Genomic DNA, 22,419 nt, shown 5'->3' on the forward strand with positions numbered 1-22,419 from the left:
TCCCCCGTTTTGGACATGGAGTCAAGACAAGTATGACTCCTAGTCCATAAACACGTGATTCATATCGGCGAAAAGAAAGCTTTTTCAGTACATTTCGAAATACATGAAATTATAACCTTAATTGCTCTATAAATGCATAATAAAATCATCACAACTTGTAATATACTTTGTAGAATCCCCATAAACCAACCTCCTAAACCAGAAAAGCAATTGGCAGGGTTCAAAGAACTAAATGTGTTACCCCACCAGCTATCTCTGGTTTCTGAGTTTTCATTTGTCCAAACAGTTCTTTTGACGGAACAGGAACAGCCAAGAAAGGAAAACCAGTGGCACTAGGTGTGTGTACAAGTCCAACAGTACTTGGTGGTGTCTAACAAGGTGGTTTTGGGCATTGTCCCTTTGCACCCTCTCACAAGGGCGAAGCATGGAGTGAGGAGTCCAAAAGTCCATCAATAAACAAAATGTCCTTCATTTTCCTTCTCATGGGGGGGACAAAGGTAGGGCGTGAAAAGTCCATTAGTCCTAAAACAAACAACAACTCCTTCAACCTTTACCACAGTAGGTGCGATCAGCAGGACTCGATAGGGCCCCTCGAGTCTGGGCTCTAGAGATTTCCGGACAAGCCTCTTTACGACCACCCAATTTCCAGGTAGTAGGGAATAAGATCCCTCTAGGTTGTCTGGGCCTGGAATGGGAGAAAAAGACTAGATTCTGGGTTACCATTAGTTGGTCACACAGGTGCTTTGCATATCCGGCTACTATGTCTTAGCCCTGCTGTAGGGCCTGTGGATGATACAGCGCCAATCTTGGCATAAAGCCAAACAACACTTCTTTTAACTTAAGCGTACCATTTAGTCTTTTAACTTTGTCTAAACCCTGCAGGTGTGAAGTGTGTACCTTTGTTTGAGTCAATCACTTCCGGTACCTCGTATCTGCGGATTACCTCATTCATCAGCTCCTGTGCGATTACCTGCTTATTCACCTTGGTAACAGGGTAGGTCTCCGACCTGGAAAGACATCAACAACAACAAGCACGTATTCATACTTCCCAACAAGTGGGAGCTGAATGTAGTCAAATTGCAATCCCTGAAATGGGTAGAGTGGTCTAGGCAAGTGTTATGTGGCAAATTTACTTCTGCCCTGTTGCTTACGGAAAAGGTCATGCAAAATTGGACAAGTGATGATGCAGCAACTACAGGAAACCCAGGAGCCACTCGTCCTTGTTCAAGCGTCTACATCATTGCTGCTTTGAACGGGGTGCTGGATGACGCAAGCATCGCCACCATGCTGAAGGAGGTGCTAGAAGGCCTGGAGTACCTGCATAAGAACGGCCAGATCCTCAGGGATGTTAAGGCTGGAAACATCCTCCTGGGTGAAGACGGTTCCGTGCAGATCGCAGATTTCGGCGTCAGTGCGTTTCTAGCCACAGGAGGCAACATTATCAGGAATAAAGTCAGAAAGACCCTTGTGGGCACATCATGCCGGACGGCACCGGAGGCGACGGAGCAGACCAGAGGACACGACCTCAAGGCGGACTTCTGGACCCCTGGTAGGTGTGTCTTTCCGTGCATTCGCTGGGCCATCATGGGGCACAGGGACCTTGGTGGGCAAGTTCTGTTGACTGTTCACCGTCCCATTTCTGCTGCTTCCATATTTAGTTCATTTGTCTTTTTCTTCATTGCTGGCTTGTAACTGTAAAATCTTTAGCATATCAAAGTCCAAAATTATTGTTAAATTCTTCTTTTTTTCTTTTCTTCCACGGCTTCCATGCTGTGTGATCTGTCATGGCGTTGCCTCTTGTTTCTCTGCTGTAGGAATTGGTATGAGCTTTCCACTTTGTCACCGCTGCACCATTCTTAACAAGCTGTCTGGCCATCCATGTTAGGCCGTAGTCATGAGCTATGCCAAATGCATACTGGGAGTCAGTGTAAATGTTTGCCGTCTTACCTTCTACCACTCTGCTGCCACTTTTCCTGGGTTACATGCTGCCCAACCCCCCCCCCCCCCCCCGCACGACCCAGCGTCCACAGCACACACCAAAGTGTCCCTGCGCAGCCTTCAGCTGCCCTCATGCCACGCCACACTCATGTCTATTTATAAGTGCGTCTGCCATGAGGAGGAACCGCAGGCACACACTGCAGAGGGTTGGCACGACTAGGCAGCGACCCTCTTTAAAAGGGCAGGACGATAGCCCACAATGCTGTACAATGAGAAATATAATCCTGTGCCACCGCCCTCAGGAGCTGCACACGTGGGCATAGCAATGGGGAACCTATGTGCCACACACTATTCATTCTGTCAAGGTGTCTGCATGCCCCAGTCAGATTGCGTTTTTTTATAAATAGTCACAGGCAGGTACAACTCCGCAATGGGAATTCCGTGTTCACCCACAGCATGGATGGCTCCCTGGAACCCACCCGCTGTACATAAATGTATCCCATTGCAGTGCCCTGGACAGCAGAGCTAACGTCAGATTAAATGCAGGTGGGCTTCGGCCCAAATTGCATGCCCCAGTCAGGCTCGAGTTTTTTATAAGTATACACAGGCACGTACATCTCCCTAATGGGAAGTCCATGTGGACCGACAGCATGGGTGGGTCCCAGAAAGCCACTGGCGGTACATAAATATATCCCATTGCAGTGCCCAGCACAGCTGATGTAACGTCAGCTTTAATGCAGGTGGGCAAAAAATTAATTGGTGTACCAACAGTACTAATGTACCTCAGAAAAATTGCCCATGCCCAACCAAGAGGGCAGGTGAAACCCATTAATCGCTTTGGTTAATGTGGCTTTATTGGTAACTAGGCCTGGAGGCAGCCCAGTTAAAATAAAAATTGGTTCAGGTGCAAGTTTCAACGCTTTAATGAGCATTGAAACGTATAAAAATTGTTTACAAAAATTATATGACTGAGCCTTGTGGGCCTAAGAAAAATTGCCCGTTCGGCGTGATTACGTGAGGTTTCAGGAGGAGGAGCAGGAGGAGGATGAATAGAATACACAGATTGATGAAGCAAAAAGGTCCCCGTTTTTGATGGTGATAGAGAACGATGCTTCCATCCGCGGGTGCAGCCTACGTATTGCTTAGGTATCACTGCTGTCCGCTGGTGGAGAAGAGAAGTCTGGGGAAATCCAGGCTTTGTTCATCTTGATGAGTGTAAGCCTGTCGGCACTGTCGGTTGACAGGCGGATACGCTTATCCGTGATGATTCCCCCAGCCGCACTAAACACCCTCTCTGACAAGACGCTAGCCGCAGGACAAGCAAGCACCTCCAGGGCATACAGCGCGAGTTCAGGCCACGTGTCCAGCTTCGACACCCAGTAGTTGTAGGGGGCAGAGGCGTCACCGAGGACGGTCGTGTGATCGGCTACGTACTCCCTCACCATCCTTTTACAGTGCTCCCGCCAACTCAGCCTTGACTGGGGAGCGGTGACACAGTCTTGCTGGGGAGCCATAAAGCTGGCAAAGGCCTTGGAGAATGTTCCCCTGCCTGCGCTGTACATGCTGCCTGATCTCTGCGCCTCCCCTGCTACCTGGCCCTCGGAACTGCACCTTCTGCCACTAGCGCTGTCGGATGGGAATGTTACCATCAGTTTGTCCGCCAGGGTCCTGTGGTATAGCATCACTCTCGAACCCCTTTCCTCTTTGGGTATGAGAGTGGAAAGGTTCTCCTTATACCGTGGGCCAAGCAGTGTGTACACCCAGTAATCCGTAGTAGCCAGAATGCGTGTAACGCGAGGGTCTCGAGAAAGGCATCCTAACATGAAGTCAGCCATGTGTGCCAGGGTACCTGTACGCAACACATGGCTGTCCTCACTAGGAAGATCACTTTCAGGATCCTCCTCCTCCTCCTCAGGCCATACACGCTGAAAGGATGACAGGCAAGCAGCATGGGTACCCTCAGCAGTGGGCCAAGCTGTCTCTTCCCCCTCCTCCTCATGCTCCTCCCCCTCCTCCTCAACGCGCTGAGATATAGACATGAGGGTGCTCTGACTATCCAGCGACATACTGTCTTCCCCCGCCTCCGTTTCCGAGTGCAAAGCGTCTGCCTTTATGCTTTGCAGGGAAGTTCTCAAGAGGCATAGCAGAGGAATGGTGACGCTAATGATTGCAGCATCCCCGCTCACCATCTGGGTAGACTCCTCAAAGTTTCCAAGGAGCTGGCAGATGGCTGCCAACCAGGCCCACTCTTCTGTAAAGAATTGAGGAGGCTGACTCCCACTACGCCGCCCATGTTGGAGTTGGTATTCCACTATAGCTCTACGCTGCTCATAGAGTCTGGCCAACATGTGGAGTGTAGAGTTCCACCGTGTGGGCACGTCGCACAGCAGTCGGTGCACTGGCAGATTAAACCGATGTTGCAGGGTCCGCAGGGTGGCAGCGTCCGTCTTGGACTTGCGGAAATGTGCGCTGACCCGGCGCACCTTTCCGAGCAGGTATGACAAGTGTGGGTAGCTTTTCAGAAAGCGCTGAACCACCAAATTAAAGACATAGGCCAGGCATGGCACGTGCGTGAGGCTGCCGAGCTGCAGAGCCGCCACCAGGTTACGGCCGTTGTCACACACGACCATGCCCGGTTGGAGGCTAAGCGGCAAAAGCCAGAGGTCGGTCTGCTCTGTCAGACCCTGCAGCAGTTCGTGGGCCGTGTGCCTCTTCTCTCCTAAGCAGAGTAGTTTCAGCACGGCCTGCTGACGCTTGCCCACCGCTGTGCTGCCACGCCGCGCGACACCGACTGCTGGCGACGTGCTGCTGCTGACACATCTTGATTGCGAGACAGAGGTTGCGTTGGAGGAGGAGGAGGGTGGTTTAGTGGAGGAAGCATACACCGCCGCAAATACCAGCACCGAGCTGGGGCCCTAAATTCTGGGGGTGGGTAGGACGTGAGCGGTCCCAGGCTCTGACTCTGTCCCAGCCTGCACTAAATTCACCCAATGTGCCGTCAGGGAGATATAGTGGCCCTGCCCGCCTGTGCTTGTCCGCGTGTCCGTTGTTAAGTGGACCTTGGCAGTAACCACGTTGGTGAGGGCGCGTACAATGTTGTGGGAGACGTGGTCGTGCAGGGCTGGGACGGCACATCGGGAAAAGTAGTGGCGACTGGGAACCGAGTAGTGCGGGGCCGCCGCCGCCATCATGCTTCTGAAAGCCTCCGTTTCCACAAGCCTATACGGCAGCATCTCCAGGCTGATCAATTTGGCTATGTGCACGTTTAACGCTTGAGCGTGCGGGTGCGTGGCGGTGTACTTGCGCTTGCGCTCAAACAGTTGCACTAGTGACGTCTGGACGCTGCGCTGAGAGACATTGCTGGATGGGGCCGAGAACAGCGGAGGTGAGGGTGTGGGTGCAGGCCGGTAGGCACTCGTGCCTGTGTCCTCAGAGGGGGGTTGGATCTCAGTGGCAGGTTGGGGCACAGGGGGAGAGGCAGTGGTGCAAACCGGAGGCGGTGAACGGCCTTCGTCCCACCTTGTGGGGTGCTTGGCCATCATATGCCTGTGCATGCTGGTGGTGGTGGCTCCCCAGCTGATCTTGGCGCGACAAAGGTTGCACACCACTGTTCGTCGGTCGTCAGGCGTCTCTGTGAAAAACTGCCACACCTTAGAGCACCTTGGCCTCTGCAAGGTGGCATGGCGCGAGGGGGCGCTTTGGGAAACAGTTGGTGGATTATTCGGTCTGGCCCTGCCTCTACCCCTGGCCACCGCACTGGCTTGGCCTGTGCCCACACCCTGACTTGGGCCTCCGCGTCCTCGCCCGCGTCCACATCCTCTAGGCCTACCCCTACCCCTCAGCATGCTGTATTACCAGTAGTGCAGAAACAGAACGCTGTAATTAAATGTGCCGCTTATTGGCCTGTGGTTGGAGGCTGTCTTCGTTTACGGAACGCACAGCAGAGCCAGGAAAGAATTTTGCGCAAGCCTGCTGTAACACTTAGCTGGCTGCATATGAATTAGGACAACTACCCCCAGCAGAGACCCAGTACACTGAGGATGGTCACAGGCAGCCCAAATAGATTTTTTTTCCCAAATGTTTTTGGAAAGGCCCACTGCCTATATACACTAAATATGTTTGCTGTCCCTGCCTCACCACTACTGGCCCTGGACTATGTAAAATTACTGCAGGACGCAATGCTCTGCACGGCCGATATACAAAAAAAAAAGAAAAAAAGTGCAACACTGCAAAAAGCAGCCTCCACACTACTGCACATGGTCAGATGTGGCCCTAAGAAGGACCGTTGGGGTTCTTGAAGCCTAAAATAACTCCTAACACTCTCCCTATAGCAACTCCAGCAAGACAGCACTTTCCCTGAACTATGTCAGAATGCATCTGTGGCGAGCCGCGGGAGGGGCCGATTTATATACTTGGGTGACACCTGATCTCGTCAGCCACTCACTGCAGGGGGGTGGTATAGGGCTTGAACGTCGCAGGGGGAAGTTGTAATGCCTTCCCTGTCTTTCTATTGGCCAGAAAAGCGCGCTAACGTCTCAGAGATGAAAGTGAAAGTAACTCGAACATCGCGTGGTACTCATCACGAGTAACGAGCATCTCGAACACCCTAATACTCGAACGAGTATCAAGCTCGGACGAGTAAGTTCGCTCATCTCTAAGGTGATATAATCTCATTTATTTTTAGTCTCGCGTGGGGTTTAGCGTAAAGTGAAAAAATAGCAGAGACAAAATCAGGAGGTAGATTATAGTGCAGCAGGACGCTTCTCGTATATGCCCAATTAACCCTATCAAACGCCTTTTCTGCATCGGTGCCGATAAAGGCTAAGGGAATATGATGGTTTTGGGCATACCGAGCTGCATGGAGTAGTCTGTGGCAATTGTCTCTGCCCTCTCTCCCCCCCACAAACCCAGCCTGTTCCTCGTTAATCAAGGAGGAAATGAAGGTTTCGAGCCTCTTAGCTAAGAGTTTCACCCGTAATTTTATATCAAAGTTGATTAGCGAAATGGGCCTATAATTACCACAGAGAGTGGGGTCTTTAGGTATAAGGGTGATGTGGGCCTCCTGTGCTTGTCTGGGTAGTTCAGATCCAGCAAGTAAGGCATTAAAGAGATCCGTTAATTTGGGAATTAAAATTGCTTGAAAGGTCTTATAATAAGCCAGAGTAAGTCAGTCGGGGCCCGGGCTTTTATTGGGTGGGCATGAAGCTAATAGTTCTTTCGTTTCGGTTTGGGATACTGGTGTCATAAGAGATTTCGCCTCTTCCTGACCCAATTTAGGCATCTGTAATTGCTGGAGGTCTATTCGTTCCTTTACTTTGGAGGTTTCCTTCGTCTTAGAGGAACTCTGTATATTGTATAGTTCTTTATAGAAAAGCTGAAATTCCTTGGCGATTTCTGGGGAAGAGGTGGCTAATTTTCCCGAGGAAGTTTTTATAGATCTAATTATATTTTTGGCCCGGGCTTTTTTAATTAGCGATGTCATAAATTTGCTACCTCTATTTCCCTGAGCATATACTACCTGTTTCATATAAAGGTTTTTTTTATTGAATTTCGATTCAAGAGAGAGTTTTAATTTTTTTCTTAAGTCTTCTAATTTCTCAAGGTTGGTAGTGGTTTGTGAAAGTTTAACAGATTGTTCTATCTTAGCTATCTGTATAAGCCTATCATCTGTTTCTCTTTGTAGTCTTTTCTTAACCCTAGAACCTAATGCTATCAACAGGCCTCTTACATAGGCTTTATGGGCCTCCCAGACTATGAGAGTGCCAACCTCTCCATTTGCGTTGAGAAGAAAGTAATCTTCAATTGCTTTAGAGAGGGCTATATTCTCTTCCAAAGAGTCCAATAATGAGGGATTAAGCCTCCATCTCCACTCTCTATAGATTGGTTGGAGTGGGCGGGGTATGACATGTATGGAAGCGTGGTCAGAGATGGTCAAAGGATCTATTATGGTTCTGTCCAGAGATTCCAGAAGTCCTGAGGGAACAAATAAATAGTCCAGCCTCTGGAATGAGGAATAGATCGGGGGAAAAAAGGTAAAATCCTTCACTGAAGGGTTGAGGAGACACCAAGCATCTACTATTCCCAAGTCCTGGAGGCCCCGGCCGAGTTTTCTTAATTTAACTTGGGAGACCTGAGATCGGCCCACAGAGGAATCCAACAAGGGGTTGAGGGTGACATTGAAGTCTCCTCCCAAAATTATATGACCGGTTGCAAAGTGTTTCAGTGTATCGACCTGTTCTACATTCGGAGCATATAAATTCGCTATGGTAATTTTCACATTGTCTAGGGAGCCCTTAAGGAATAGTACCCTTCCCTCACCGTCCGAATATTGGGCGTCGCATATGAAGTTTACCGACTTATGAAAGAGTGTGGAGACCCCTTTGGATGCTGAGGAGGGGTGGGAACTGTGATAGCTCTGAGGATAGTGTCTGCCGGGCAATGCGAAACACCTATCCCCCTTAAAATGGGTCTCCTGCAGGAGAATAATTTTTGAGTCGTACCTTTTTAGGAGTACCGCTACATTATGGTGTTTCAACGGCGAATTGAGGCCCTGGACATTAAATGATGTGAGGCGCAGATCTTCCATGGCTTGTAGTCTTTGATAACAAAAGACAGAGTCTGAGGAGAGAAGATATAGTTAAGTAAGAGCAATATTTTTGTGCCTGAACAGCAATTACCCCCACCTGAGGGGAATAAAAGGTATTTTTTTAAACGTTACTAGCAAAAAAAAACTATATAAATTTGCTGTCACTGTAATCGTACCGACTCGCAGAATAATGGGTCATTTGGCTGCACCAGAAACGCCATTAAATAACCCCCTCCCCCACGTAAAAGGTGCAATTGAGTTTTTTTTCCTCACTTTGTCCCATTTCAAAATTTTTGAAAGACTTCCAATACATCACATGGTAGGTTAAATGATACAACTCAACCTTCAAAAAAACAAGTACCTCCCTCCACTTAACCCCACCCCCTTTCCTAGACTTTTTTGAAAAGTACAGTGAGAGATGGGACATCTGTTCTTTTTGGTGTAAATCTGAGTACATCATCAGCTGCTCACCCATCATCCATCCATCCATCCCAACTATCTACCAAAGCATTTCATTTCTTTGCCCCTGTTAGTGTCATACTTTGTAACAGTAATTAAAGGGAACCTGTCACCAGCTCCACGGTGTCCGAACCATCAGCAGCATCAACCTGCGACAGATATGCCTATTTGGCCCATCTATATTTTATTTTAAAAGCCAGCTTTTCAGAAAAAACATACTTAAAAGTTTGACTTGGGGTTCAGCTCTCAGAGCTCTCCAGTTGAAGGGTCGGGCCACGCCGGTTTCTTCCCTCCTGCAGCATCAAGAGTGACAGCTCCTCTCTGCTTGTGTATAAGGGTAGGGCTGTTAGTCCTGAAGCTGCGGACCGGGGGACCCCGGAGCGGACCACCTCTGTGACTTAGAGCTACATTCCAGCTGAGCTCCCAGTAAACCTTCTAAGGATGCTTTTTTCTGAAACACAGCAGCATTTGGAATAAAACATACAGTGCTGTGCAAAAGTTTTAGGCAGATGAGGAAAAATGCTGCAAAGTAGGAAAGATTACCAAACTAGAAATGTGAATAGTTTATTTTGGTCAATTAACAAAATGCAAAGTAGCTGAACAAAAGAGAAATGTAATCCCATCAATATTTGGTGAGACCGCCCTTTATCTTCAATACAGAATCAGTTCTTGCACAAAATCAGGGATTTTGTAGGATTATAGTCAGGTGTAAGATTAACCAATTATACCAAACAGGTGATAATAATCATCATTTTCATATGGAGGTTCAAATATAATTATTAACTGAAACTAAAACAGCTTTGTAGGAGGCTTAAAACTGGTTCCTTAGTCAGGTCAGAAAACAAGAAAACACTTTGGTAACGCTCTGCTTTATTTACTTCACAGTTTGTTCAAAGTGTGATATAGTGATTGGCAACGTGTTGGAAAGTGTGAGGTAAGTACTTCTCGTATATGTTATCCTATTGGTGGTCATAGACAAGAGGCGATGGAGAAAGTAAGGAAGGCACATAAGGAGTAGGCAGTGAAGGAAGAAAAACATCTCAAAGAAGAAGAATAACATCTGGAGGAGCTGAAGGAGAAGGAAGAATGTTGTCCGATAACCCCAATATATAGCGGCCATCTTCCTGGACGCCTCATTTATCCAGGAGTTATAGAAGAATAAAAACAGTGATTTGATTGGCTGCCATAGACCGCACGAATGAGGCCCAATTGTAGAATTTGTTGTTCATAAGGATTGCCATAATCTGAATAAGTAATACTTGTCCTCTTATTATTCTATCAGAACGTGGCATTCCTCTCGTGACCAGGAGCCATTTGCATTGTAAGGACAGAACAACCACCTTATTTCTTTAGTGTTGGGTTCCTTAGTCATATTAGATGTCTCAGCATTTACTTCTAATGAAACAAGAAAACACCTAAGTAACGCTCTGCTTTATTTTCTTCCCAGTTTGTTCAAAGTGTGATATATATATATAGAGATACAGTGATGGGCAACGTGTTGGAGAGCGTGAGGTAAGTACTTCTCGTATATGTTATCCTATTGGTGGTCATAGACAAGAGGCGATGGAGAAAGTAAGGAAGGCACATCAGAAGGAGTAGGCAGTGAAGGAAGAAAAACATCTCAAAGAAGAAGAATAACATCTGGAGGAGCTGAAGGAGAAGGAAGAATGTTGTCCGATAACCCCAATATATAGCGGCCATCTTCCTGGACGCCTCATTTTCCCAGGAGTTATAGAAGAATAAAAACAGTGATTTGATTGGCTGCCATAGACCACACAAACGAGGCCCAATTGTAGAATTTGTTGTTCATAAGGATTGCCATAACCTGTATAAGTAATACTTGTCCTCTCATTCTTCCATCAGAATGTGGTATTCCTCTCGTGACCAGGAGCCATTTGCATTGTAAGGACAGAACAACCACCTTATTTCTTTAGTGTTGGTTCCTTAGTCATGTCAGACGTCTCAGCATTTACTGCTGATGAAACAAGAAAACACCTAAGTAACGCTCTGCTTTATTTTCTTCCCAGTTTGTTCAAAGTGTGATATAGTGATTGGCAACGTGTTAAAGAGTGTGAGGTAAGTACTTCTCATATATGTTATCCTATTGCTGCTCACAGACAAGAGGGAACCATCACCCAAAATGTTCGATTTGGGGGCAGATGCCAATGTAGTCCATGTATGTGGAGGGTGGTTGTGGAGGGCAGAGACAGGGTATAGATATGTAGAAGTGAGAAGGTATGAAGAGGTTCTCAGGGGGTATATAGGTTGGGGACGATGACCAGTACAGGAGTACTCGTAGTCTGGGGTATAACTTTATAGCTCTAAAGCCAGGTATAGGTTAGACATGGCAAATGATCACAACCTTCGAGATGTGGCTACAAATTGTAGATGTGTCTTGTCTAAATGAGACAAGTTTATTACTGCGTTCTAAACTGTTAATTTCTTTACAGATTTATTGGAGGCGATGGAGAAAGTAAGGAAGGCACATCAGAAGGAGTAGGCAGTGAAGGAAGAAAAACATCTCAAAGAAGAAGAACATCTGGAGGAGGAGCTGAAGAAGGAGGAAGAATGTTGTCCGATAACCCCAATATATAGCGGCCATCTTCCTGGACGCCTCATTTTCCCAGGAGTTATAGAAGAATAAAAGCAGCGATTTGATTGGCTGCCATAGGCCACACGAACGAGGCCCAATTGTAGAATTTGTTGTTCATAAGGATTGCCATAACCTGTATAGGTAATACTTGTCCTCTCATTTTTCCATCAGAACGCGGCATTCGTCTTGTCACCAGGAGCCATTTGCATTGTAAGGACAGAACAACCACCTTATTTCTTTAGTGTTGGAGTACAGAAGGGTTCATCTGAGAGATGACGGGTATATGTAGGTGCAGATGTGGGGGATTATGGAGTAACATTATAGAAGTGACATGAGGGCTGTACGGGTTGAAGTTTTGGGGGTTTCCAGTTAACCACAACTGTATTTTCTATTGTAGGGAGACAGAACTTAAAAGTGACGATAGGGGAAGCAGAGGTAACGTAAGTGTATAACAGGTTCTCCACTTCTGGAGCCCTGGGGTCCCATAACCCCAGTGCACCTGGATGAAGAGCCCGTTATAATGCATGCCCATATTATGAAATGTGACTTTATTGGTTTATAAGATGTTTTATGTTCTATGTTCGTTAGAAAAAATTTTAAACAAGAAAGGAGATAGCAGGAAGAGGAGATAGAGCTGCTGAAAGAAGAACTAAGAGTGCAACAACAGATCAGAAGTGTTCAGGCAATGGAGGAACAATAAGAATATAGGAGGCTGCGGGAGCAGCAGAACAGGTAAGTGTAAATTCTGGGGACATGGAGGTGATGATGTGTACACATTACACCTAACAGCCTTTTTATACAGGACGGTTGTTGGGCGCCGATGTGCTGCCAGTCATGATGCGCTGACACTCATCCCTGCGATGATCAGCCCTATGCTTTTACACATGAGCAATCATCACTGAGTGAACTGAGGTGGAGCGCATCGGGGATCATTCCAGCCCTCCCTCGCCATGTGGTTTTGGGGTATTTTATAGACCCAGACAAAGACGTAGATTGTCATACTGCCCAAGACAAGAAAGCATCAGAGACACCCCGTGAGTCACCTCCTTATTTCACCCCGCTGTCCTTATATTACTGGGATGCTTTATGTATTTCTTGGAATGTGAGATTAACTTCTTATATTTTATCCATCGGCACAAGACCAACAAGAAGTCAATGAGCCCCTCCTGCCCATTATGTCTATGGCCCATGAGGCTGCTGTAAAGCATCTCTCTAAATGCTGTTACCTGCAGCTCAGGTAAGATGGCGGCCCCCATAGTCATGTACAGACAGTAGAATAAAAATCTACAATCAGAGAATAAAAGCAGATGAGAAAAACAGAAAATGTTTCACTCTTTGGTTTATAGGTGATATTTTACTCCCAATGTCTCCCATGTGACCTGTTCTACATTCGGAGCATATAAATTCGCTATGGTAATTTTCACATTGTCTAGGGAGCCCTTAAGGAATAGTACCCTTCCCTCACCGTCCGAATATTGGGCGTCGCATATGAAGTTTACCGACTTATGAAAGAGTGTGGAGACCCCTTTGGATGCTGAGGAGGGGTGGGAACTGTGATAGCTCTGAGGATAGTGTCTGCCGGGCAATGCGAAACACCTATCCCCCTTAAAATGGGTCTCCTGCAGGAGAATAATTTTTGAGTCGTACCTTTTTAGGAGTACCGCTACATTATGGTGTTTCAACGGCGAATTGAGGCCCTGGACATTAAATGATGTGAGGCGCAGATCTTCCATGGCTTGTAGTCTTTGATAACAAAAGACGGAGTCTGAGGAGAGAAGATATAGTTAAGTAAGAGCAATATTTTTGTGCCTGAACAGCAATTGCCCCCACCTGAGGGGAATAAAAGGTATTTTTTTTAAACGTTACTAGCAAAAAAAAAACTATATAAATTTGGTGTCACTGTAATCGTACCGACTCGCAGAATAATGGGTCATTTGGCTGCACCAGAAACGCCATTAAATAACCCCCTCCCCCACGTAAAAGGTGCAATTGAGTTTTTTTTCCTCACTTTGTCCCATTTCAACATTTTTGAAAGACTTCCAATACATCACATGGTAGGTTAAATGATACAACTCAACCTTCAAAAAAACAAGTACCTCCCTCCACTCAACCCCGCCCCCTTTCCTAGACTTTTTTGAAAAGTACAGTGAGAGATGGGACATCTGTTCTTTTTGGTGTAAATCTGAGTACATCATCAGCTGCTCACCCATCATCCATCCATCCATCCCAACTATCTACCAAAGCATTTCATTTCTTTGCCCCTGTTAGTGTCATACTTTGTAACAGTAATTAAAGGGAACCTGTCACCAGCTCCACGGTGTCCGAACCATCAGCAGCATCAACCTGCGACAGATATGCCTATTTGGCCCATCTATATTTTATTTTAAAAGCCAGCTTTTCAGAAAAAACATACTTAAAAGTTTGACTTGGGGTTCAGCTCTCAGAGCTCTCCAGTTGAAGGGTCGGGCCACGCCGGTTTCTTCCCTCCTGCAGCATCAAGAGTGACAGTTCCTCTCTGCTTGTGTATAAGGGTAGGGCTGTTAGTCCTGAAGCTGCGGACCGGGGGACCCCGGAGCGGACCACCTCTGTGATTTAGAGCTACATTCCAGCTGAGCTCCCAGTAAACCTTCTAAGGATGCTTTTTTCTGAAACGCAGCAGCATTTGGAATAAAACATACAGTGCTGTGCAAAAGTTTTAGGCAGATGAGGAAAAATGCTGCAAAGTAGGAAAGATTACCAAACTAGAAATGTGAATAGTTTATTTTGGTCAATTAACAAAATGCAAAGTAACTGAACAAAAGAGAAATATAATCCCATCAATATTTGGTGCGACCGCCCTTTATCTTCAATACAGAATCAGTTCTTGCACAAAATCAGGGATTTTGTAGGATTATAGTCAGGTGTAAGATAACCCCAATATATAGCGGCCATCCTCCTGGATCCCTCATTTATCCAGGAGTTATAGAAGAATAAAAACAGTGATTTGATTGGCTACCATAAACCGCACGAATGAGGCCCAATTGTATGATTTGTTGTTCATAAGGATTGCCATAACCTGTATAAGTAATACTTGTCCTCTCATTCTTCCATCAGAACGTGGCATTCGTCTCGTGACCAGGAGCCATTTGCATTGTAAGGACAGAACAACCACCTTATTTCTTTAGTGTTGGTTCCTTAGTCATTTTAGATGTCTCAGCATTTACTTCTAATGAAACAAGAAAACACCTAAGTAACGCTCTGCTTTATTTTCTTCCCAGTTTGTTCAAAGTGTGATATAGTGATTGGCAACGTATTAAAGAGTGTGAGGTAAGTACTTCTCATATATGTTATCCTATTGCTGCTCACAGACAAGAGGGAACCATCACCCAAAATGTTCGATTTGGGGGCAGATGCCAATGAGTATTCCACGTATGTGGAGGGTGGTTGTGGAGGGCAGAGACAGGGTATAGATAGGTAGTAGTGAGAAGGTATGAAGAGGTTCTCAGGGGGTATATAGGTTGGGGACGATGACCAGTACAGGAGTACTCGTAGTCTGGGGTATAAGTTTGTAGCTCTAAAGCTGGGTATAGGTTAGACATAGTAAATGATCACAACCTTCGAGATGTGGCTACAAATTGTAGATGTATCTTGTCTAAATGAGACAAGTTTATTACTGCGTTCTAAACTGTTAATTTCTTTACAGATTTATTGGAGGCGATGGAGAAAGTAAGGAAGGCACATCAGAAGGAGTAGGCAGTGAAGGAAGAAAAACATCTCAAAGAAGAAGAACATCTGGAGGAGGAGCTGAAGGAGGAGGAAGAATGTTGTCCGATTAACCCAATATATAGCGGCCATCTTCCTGGACGCCTCATTTTCCCAGGAGTTATAGAAGAATAAATGCAGCGATTTGATTGGCTGCCATAGACCACACAAACGAGGCCCAATTGTAGAATTTGTTGTTCATAAGGATTGCCATAACCTGTATAAGTAATACTTGTCCTCTCATTCTTCCATCAGAATGTGGCATTCGTCTCGTGACCAGGAGCCATTTGCATTGTAAGGACAGAACAACCACCTTATTTCTTTAGTGTTGGAGTACAGAAGGGTTCATCTGAGAGATGACGGGTATATGTAGGTGCAAATGTGGGGGATTATGGAGTAACATTATAGAAGTGACATGAGGGCTGTACGGGTTGAAGTTTTGGGGGTTTCCAGTTAACCACAACTGTATTTTCTATTGTAGGGAGACAGAACTTAAAAGTGACGATAGGGGAAGCAGAGGTAACGTAAGTGTATAACAGGTTCTCCACTTCTGGAGCGCTGGGGTCCCATAACCCCAGTGCACCTGGATGAAGAGACCGTTATAATGCATGCCCATATTATGAAATGTGACTTTATTGGTTTATTAGATGTTTTATGTTCTATGTTCGTTAGAAAAAATTTTAAACAAGAAAGGAGATAGCAGGAAGAGGAGATAGAGCTGCTGAAAGAAGAACTAAGAGTGCAACAACAGATCAGAAGTGTTCAGGCAATGGAGGAACAATAAGAATATAGGAGGCTGCGGGAGCAGCAGAACAGGTAAGTGTAAATTCTGGGGACATGGAGGTGATGATGTGTACACATTACACCTAACAGCCTTTTTATACAGGACGGTTGTTGGGCACCGATGTGCTGCCAGTCATGATGCGCTGACACTCTTCCCTGCGATGATCAGCCCTATGCTTTTACACATGAGCAATCATCACTGAGTGAACTGAGATGGAGCGCATCGGGGATCATTCCAGCCCTCCCTCGTCATGTGGTTTTGGGGTATTTTATAGACCCAGACAAAGACGTAGATTGTCATACTGCCCAAGACAAGAAAGCACCAGAGACACCCCGTGAGTCACCTCCTTATTTCACCCCGCTGTCCTTATATTACTGGGATGCTTTATGTATTTCTTGGAATGTGAGATTAACTTCTTATATTTTATCCATCGGCACAAGACCAACAAGAAGTCAATGAGCCCCTCCTGCCCATTGTGTCTATGGCCCATGAGGCTGCTGTAAAGCATCTCTCTAAATGCTGTTACCTGCAGCTCAGGTAAGATGGCGGCCCCCATAGTCATGTACAGACAGTAGAATAAAAATCTACAATCAGAGAATAAAAGCAGATGAGAAAAACAGAAAATGTTTCACTCTTTGGTTTATAGGTGATACTTTACTCCCAATGTCTCCTTTCGCTAATTCAAAATATAATATTTTAATGCAGATCAGGTGGAATGGACTCTTCACCTCGATTACGGCGCTCACTCACGATGACTGGTGGGTAGTTCTCCTCCGGCCATTATGTTCTTTTATGGTGAAAGTTTCTAGCGGCTCTCCGTCAGCGGCCTCCACATCTGTCCTGCTGCATCTTCCCCGACCCCACCGCTTGCTGTCACTTCTCTTCTAACTCCAAGAAGGGGATATGGATTTCTTCACCAGCAAAGAGGAACCTTTCTGTACTAGAAGTTCAGTAACAGAGCGCCCCCTGCTGCAATACAATGTATCACTTGTGTAAGCCCGACACATGATATTCCACCAATTGTATGGAAATAAAGCTTAATCATTAATTATTTACTTCATAGTTTTACTCATTGTTTTCATGATCTCTGCTTTCTGTCAGATAATTGTTTCCATTAACCCCTTAAGGACCAGGCTGTTTTGTACCTTAAGGACCAGACACTTTTTAGGGGTTTTACCCATGTGGGGGTTTAACTGCCCTATTTGTTTTTTTCCTTCAGCTACCAAAATAATCTTTGCTACGTTTTTTTTTCAAGTGACGTATAGGCTATTTTAAAAATATTTTTCATGACTTTTGCCGTTTTTTAGTTTTATTCGGGGTAAAAAGCTTAACATTTTATAGTTTTTTTTCAAAAATTAGTATATATATGCTAAAGTAAAGTATGGGAATCGGCTTCTCATTTCGTTTTGGATGTTTTGATGTATAATATGGATGGTTTTTAGAGATGAGCGAGCACCAAAAGGCTCGGGTGCTCGTTACTCGAGACGAACTTTTCGCGATGCTCGAGGGTTCGTTTCCACTAACGAACCCCATTGAAGTCAATGGGCGACTCGAGCATTTTTGTATATCGCCGATGCTCGCTAAGGTTTTCATTTGTGAAAATATGGGCAATTCAAGAAAGTGATGGGAACGACACAGAAACGGATAGGGCAGGCGAGGGGCTACATGTTGGGCTGCATCTCAAGTTCCCAGGTCCCACTATTAAGCCACAATAGCGGCAAGAGTGCCCCCCCCCTCCCAACAATTTTAACTTCTGAAAAACCCTCATTAGCATGGCATACCTTAGCTAAGCACCACACTACCTCCAACAAAGCACAATCACTGCCTGCATGACACTCCACTGCCACTTCTCCTGGGTTAACATGCTGCCTAACCCCCCCCCCGCACGACCCAGTGTCCACAGCGCACACCAAAGTGTCCCTGCGCAGCCTTCAGCTGCACTCATGCCACACGCTAGCCTCATAGCCACACCAGCCTCATGTCTATTTATAAGTGCGTCTGCCATGAGGAGGAACCGCAGGCACACACTGCAGAGGGTTGGCACGGCCAGGCAGCGACCCTCTTTAAAAGGGGTGGGGCGATAGCCCACAATGCTGTACAAAAGCAATGAGAATTCCAATCCTGTGCCACCTCCATCAGGAGCTGCACACGTGGGCATAGCAATGGGGAACCCATGTGCCACACACTATTCATTCTGTCAAGGTGTTTGCATGCCCCAGTCAGACCGGGGTTTTTAATAAATAGTCACAGGCAGGTACAACTCCGCAATGGGAATTCCGTGTGCACCCACAGCATGGGTGGCTCCCTGGAACCCACCGGCGGTACATAAATATATCCCATTGCATTGCCCATCACAGCTGAGGTAACGTCAGGTTTAATGCAGGTGGGCTTCGGCCCACACTGCATGCCCCAGTCAGACTGGGGTTCTTTAGAAGTGGACACATGCAGTTACAACTCCGTGTGGACCGACAGCATGGGTGGGTCCCAGGAAGCCACCGGCGGTACATAAATATATCCCATTGCATTGCCCATCACAGCTGAGGTAACGTCCGATTAAATGCAGGTGGTCTTCGGCCCACACTGCATGCCCCAGTCTGACCGGGGTTTTTAATACATAGACACTGGCAGGTACAAATCCCTAATGTGAAGTCCTTGTGGACCCACGGCATGGGTGGCTCCATGGAACCCACCGGCGGTACATAAATATATCCCATTGCATTGCCCATCACAGCTGAGGTAACGTCAGGTTTAATGCAGGTGAGCTTCGGCCCACACTGCATGCCCCAGTCAGACTGGGGTTCTTTATAAGTAGACACGGGCAGTCACAACTCCATGTGGACCGACAGCATGGGTGGGTCCCAGGAAGCCACCGGCGGTACATAAATATATCCCATTGCAGTGCCCTGGACAGCAAAGCTAACGTCAGATTAAATGCAGGTGGGCTTCGGTGGTACATTAATGTATCCCATTGCAGTGCCCTGCTCAGTAGAGCTAACGTCACATACAATACAGGTGTGCTTCGGCCCACAGTGCATGCCCCAGTCAGAGTGGTAATATGTACCTTAACAGTAACCGCGTTCGTGGGAATGTGGTGGCGACTGCGGACCTATTAGCGCGGTTTTATTTAGTTGGTTTTCGGAATGCGGCCAGGATTAAGTGGGCCGTGGCGGGGGGATGGTGGGGGGGCTCTCTTGTTGTGTCGGTAAAGGTGAAATTCTTGGACTGCCACCAGACGGACCAATGCAAAGGTATTTGCCAAGAATGTTTTCATTGTTGGAGGAGGAGTTGGATGTTTTTGAGGCACTACATGTCCTCTCCACGTGTCCGTGGTTATATGCACCTTAACAGTAACCGCGTTGGTGGGAAATGGCCTCGCCACCATCATGTCTTTGGGAAGCCTCTGTTTCCACACCCCAGTGACATAGCATTAGCAGCGGTATAGGTAGAGCCCAGAATTAGTAACATTTCAGCAGTAGCATTAGGGACAGGCCCCAGTAACATATCACTAGCAGCATTATAGGGGGAGCACAGTATTAGTTCCATTTCAGTAGCAGTCCAGACAGGCCCCAGTAACAGGAGAATAATTTTTGAGTCGTACCTTTTTAGGAGTACCGCTACATTATGGTGTTTAACGGCGAATTGAGGCCCTGGACATTAAATGATGTGAGGCGCAGATCTTCCATGGCTTGTAGTCTTTGATAACAAAAGACGGAGTCTGAGGAGAGAAGATTTGGTTAAGTAAGAGCAATATTTTTGTGCCTGAACAGCAATTACCCCCACCTGAGGGGAATAAAAGGTATTTTTTTTAAACGTTACTAGCAAAAAAAAACTATATAAATTTGGTGTCACTGTAATCGTACCGACTCGCAGAATAATGGGTCATTTGGCTGCACCAGAAACGCCATTAAATAACCCCCTCCCCCACGTAAAAGGTGCAATTGAGGTTTTTTTCCTCACTTTGTCCCATTTCAAAATTTTTGAAAGACTTCCAATGCATTACATGGTAGGTTAAATGATACAACTCAACCTTCAAAAAATAAGTACCTCCCTCCACTCAACCCCGCCCCCTTTCCTAGACTTTTTTGAAAAGTACAGTGAGAGATGGGACATCTGTTCTTTTTGGTGTAAATCTGAGTACATCATCAGCTGCTCACCCATCATCCATCCATCCATCCCAACTATCTACCAAAGCATTTCATTTCTTTGCCCCTGTTAGTGTCATACTTTGTTACAGTAATTAAAGGGAACCTGTCACCAGCTCCACGGTGTCCGAACCACCAGCAGCATCAACCTGCGACAGATATGCCTATTTGGCCCATCTATATTTTATTTTAAAAGCCAGCTTTTCAGAAAAAACACACTTAAAAGTTTGACTTGGGGTTCAGCTCTCAGAGCTCTCCAGTTGAAGGGTCGGGCCACGCCGGTTTCTTCCCTCCTGCAGCATCAAGAGTGACAGTTCCTCTCTGCTTGTGTATAAGGGTAGGGCTGTTAGTCCTGAAGCCGCAGACCGGGGGACCCCGGAGCGGACCACCTCTGTGACTTAGAGCTACATTCCAGCTGAGCTCCCAATAAACCTTCTAAGGATGCTTTTTTCTGAAACGCAGCAGCATTTGGAATAAAACATACAGTGCTGTGCAAAAGTTTTAGGCAGATGAGGAAAAATGCTGCAAAGTAGGAAAGATTACAAAACTAGAAATGTGAATAGTTTATTTTGGTCAATTAACAAAATGCAAAGTAACTGAACAAAAGAGAAATGTAATCCCATCAATATTTGCTGCGAGCGCCCTTTATCTTCAATACAGAATCAGTTCTTGCACAAAATCAGGGATTTTGTAGGATTATAGTCAGGTGTAAGATCAACCAATTATACCAAACAGGTGATAATAATCATCATTTTCATATGGAGGTTCAAATATAATTATTAACTGAAACTAAAACAGCTTTGTAGGAGGCTTAAAACTGGTTCCTTAGTCAGGTCAGAAAACAAGAAAACACTTTGGTAACGCTCTGCTTTATTTACTTCACAGTTTGTTCAAAGTGTGATATAGTGATTGGCATCGTGTTGGAAAGTGTGAGGTAAGTACTTCTCATATATGTTATCCTATTGGTGGTCATAGACAAGAGGCGATGGAGAAAGTAAGGAAGGCACATCAGAAGGAGTAGGCAGTGAAGGAAGAAAAACATCTCAAAGAAGAAGAACATCTGGAGGAGGAGCTGAAGAAGGAGGAAGAATGTTGTCCGATAACCCCAATATATAGCGGCCATCTTCCTGGACGCCTCATTTCCCCAGGAGTTATAGAAGAATAAAAGCAGCATTATAGGGGGAGCACAGTATTAGTTCCATTTCAGTAGCAGTCCAGACAGGCCCCAGTAACAATTTCGAAGCAGCAGTATAGGGGGAGCACAGTATTAGTTCCATTTCAGTAGTAGTAGCAGTCAAGACAGGCCACAGTAACATTCCCGTTGCAGCAGTTTAGGGAGATAACAGTCTCTTTCACATTTCAGTAGTTGCAGTATAGACAAGGCCCCAGTTACATTTATGTTTATGTAGCAAAAGTGTAGGCCAACCCCACACACCTTGCTGTACCATGAGTGCAGGCGAAGCCCATAAAAATTAATTGGATTACACTGTAGGCAAGGGCCCAAAAAAATTGGTGTACCAACAGTACTAATGTACCTCAGAAAAATTGCCCATGCCCAACCAAGAGGGCAGGTGAAACCCATTAATCGCTTTGGTTAATGTGGCTTAATTTGTAACTAGGCCTGGAGGCAGCCCAGTTAAAATAAAAATTGGTTCAGGTGCAAGTTTCAACGCTTTAATGAGAATTGAAACGTATAAACATTGTTTACTAAAGTAATATGACTGAGCCTTGTGGGCCTAAGAAAAATTGCCCGTTCGGTGTCATTACATGAGGTTTCAGGAGGAGGAGCAGGAGGAAGAGGATGAATATAATACACAGATTGATGAAGCTAAAAGGTCCCCGTTTTTGATGGTGATAGAGAACGATGCTTCCATCCGCGGGTGCAGCCTACGTATTGTTTAGGTACTGCTGCTGTCCGCTGGTGGAGAAGAGAAGTCTGGGGAAATCCAGGCTTTGTTCATCTTGATGAGTGTAAGCCTGTCGGCACTGTCGGTTGACAGGCGGGTACGCTTATCCGTGATGATTCCCCCAGCCGCACTAAACACCCTCTCTGACAAGACGCTAGCCGCAGGACAAGCAAGCACCTCCAGGGCATACAGCGCGAGTTCAGGCCACGTGTTCAGCTTCGACACCCAGTAGTTGTAGGGGGCAGAGGCATCACGGAGGACGGTCGTGC

General features: G+C 46.1%; 1 protein-coding gene and 1 long non-coding RNA gene across 3 annotated transcripts in view; one reads left to right on the forward strand and one right to left on the reverse strand.

The window, feature by feature from the left end:
* Nucleotides 1–22,419, forward strand: part of LOC136620118 (zinc finger protein 420-like) — a 401,871-nt gene that overhangs the window by 303,392 nt on the left and 76,060 nt on the right. The gene's annotated exons all lie outside the window — the stretch shown is intronic.
* On the reverse strand, nt 287–19,810 carry LOC136619719 (uncharacterized). 2 transcript variants are annotated; one of them, XR_010791012.1, is made up of 4 exons: nt 19,700–19,810; nt 13,224–13,341; nt 8,439–8,556; nt 287–1,007 (listed from the first exon to the last, which is right to left on the reverse strand). It is a non-coding gene; the product is annotated as an uncharacterized lncRNA (long non-coding RNA). The 2 variants fall into 2 exon arrangements; XR_010791011.1 differs by lacking the exon at nt 19,700–19,810 and adding an exon at nt 16,852–17,032.

The sequence above is a fragment of the Eleutherodactylus coqui genome, chromosome 3 (assembly GCF_035609145.1).
Source record: "Eleutherodactylus coqui strain aEleCoq1 chromosome 3, aEleCoq1.hap1, whole genome shotgun sequence".
Taxonomy (NCBI): domain Eukaryota; kingdom Metazoa; phylum Chordata; class Amphibia; order Anura; family Eleutherodactylidae; genus Eleutherodactylus; species Eleutherodactylus coqui.